At 34.7% G+C, this 2,058-nt stretch overlaps 1 protein-coding gene across 2 annotated transcripts in view; it reads right to left on the reverse strand.

Annotated features, from left to right (window-relative positions):
- Positions 1-2,058, reverse strand: part of perm1a (PPARGC1 and ESRR induced regulator, muscle 1a) — a 25,338-nt gene that overhangs the window by 9,327 nt on the left and 13,953 nt on the right. Inside the window, exon 1 of one of the 2 annotated variants that reach the window (XM_014015753.1) lies at positions 503-544. The exons of the other annotated variant lie outside the window; for it this stretch is intronic. The gene's annotated coding sequence lies outside the window, so the exon portion shown is untranslated. Of the gene's footprint in view, positions 1-502; positions 545-2,058 lie in introns of those variants that run through there. 2 annotated transcript variants of the gene reach the window in all.

A 2,058-nucleotide genomic window follows, 5' to 3' on the forward strand; every position in this document is an offset into this window, starting at 1 on the left:
GGTTTATATACTCTAAATGAATTATCTGTGGCAAACACAACTATGACATGAGGCCTGGACTGTTTGTAAAAACCTTTGTTGGTTTGTAACAGTTTTTATAAAGTCATCTTTTTTACCTTAAGTGAAGTATTTTATTAAAGAATACTAACTCAAGTTAAAAACTTGATTTAATTAGAGAAAATTGTGCTTTTTATGTCTGACTAGTGTAACATTCCAGCAAAAACATTTTATGTTTCATATAGGTTTAATTTACTAAATCTCCTTTTCTACACATAATTAAGAAATAAATGACCTATTACAATAAAGCTTTGTTGCCAACAATTTACAAAGTCACCCTTGGTTTAAAATTTTACATACTTTCATTTATTTCTTATATTTAGCCCATGATGCAGCAGCTTGATATGCATATTGTGATAATTAAACAATTGACCATCCTGGAGAGCGTGGGGGGATTTAAGCAGCTGGAAGGACAACCCAGATGTCAGAGCATTATTTTTTTTACCTGATGTTAAATCATCCTTTAAGTAGGTTTTTCTGATGATGACTTAATCCTTTATTGATGGCCATCAGAAAGCTTTAAAAAGTCTAACATCAGACCCGATCTCCTTCTGAGCTGTAATGAAAAGTGGTTTTATTTTATTTGCACCCAAATAAAAGGAACAATGCCAGTGAGGAATTTTAAAACAAAAGCTGACATAAAAGATATTTGTCAACAATGGCAAAGCTACAAGTGATTTGCTGCTTTCTTCTAGATCAAGCTTTAATWAAATGCAAAGATTTTCACAATACTACAAGAAGAAATCTTGTTTAAGAGTCAGTCTGTGTGGAGAAACTGGACACTTTACAGTCTGTGCTCGGCCTTGTTTTATGTTCTATAAATATTTATGAGGAAACAGACCCTCTAATTAGCCGAACCCTCCTGGGCCCTGTGCCCGGGAGGCTCCTCTCAGCCTGTTAGCAGTGATAAAATTAGGCGAGTCGGAGCTTGTGTGTGGCTGCTTCACCTGGGGCTGCGGGTCGTTGTAACATGGGTGGGATTCTGTTTCCATCAACAGGATTATGGGCTCTTATGTGTCCGCGTGTGGAGTTAAGATTAGGATCTGTTTGGGCTTTTTCACAGCAGCTAATGTGGCCAAATTTCACCCTAATTGTTTGTTTATCGTGTCAGGCACTGTAATTCAGCAGCAAACAAAAAGCAGTAAACAGACACATTCAGAAGCAGCTCGCTGACATGATGTTTAAACAGAGATCCTCTTTAATGAGCATCCTTAGTTAGTGGCATCTGCTGCTTTATGTGGGACTGAAAGGTCTTAATTATACAGAAAGAAATTAGATAAAAACAACACATCTTTAGTGTTGTTTAGTGAGGATACTGAGATAATTCCAAATGTTAACAAGGATGTGAACAATTAAAAACAATCACACAAAATAGGGATGTAAAAGCATGAACAAATGATTAAAAGTAACTGTTTTGTTACAATAACTGTTATTTTCAAGTGCAGTTAAAATATTTTGTTGTAGACAGCACGGAGGAGATGGTATTGATTTTTCTTTTCTTTTTTTGTTTTGTTTTAACATTTAAAAGATGGAAGCTGAAGTTCACAAACATGATACAGATAAAAACATTGCAACTATCTCTATCTCCTTCCATGAAGTTTTAACACTAATATTGTTTTCTTGTGTTTTCTAATAAGACAGAAAGGCAGCTAGAAAAGCAGTTTTACAGATAAACATTTATTTGGAGATCAATCTTTCCTTTAGTACAATAATGCAGTACCTACTTTTGACCGCAGGGTGGCAGTAATCAACCACTGTCTGACAACTTTTAAATCCTTTATTCAGGTTTTACTTCCTCTGGTATTGAACGAGTAAAAAGTCCAGGTACAAAACCCTGAGGACACAAAGTTTAGAATATTTTTTACACGTACAAGGAAGGTTTCAAAAATAATGGTATAAATTAACTGAAGCAACCGTAACCGTGTTTATTCAGGTTAGGTTTTTGGAGAAATCTATTTTGTAAAACTAAAAAAGACTTCAGAATAATATAAAACTTGGGGG

The sequence above is a fragment of the Austrofundulus limnaeus genome, unplaced genomic scaffold (genome assembly GCF_001266775.1).
Source record: "Austrofundulus limnaeus strain Quisiro unplaced genomic scaffold, Austrofundulus_limnaeus-1.0 Scaffold134, whole genome shotgun sequence".
NCBI lineage: Eukaryota > Metazoa > Chordata > Actinopteri > Cyprinodontiformes > Rivulidae > Austrofundulus > Austrofundulus limnaeus.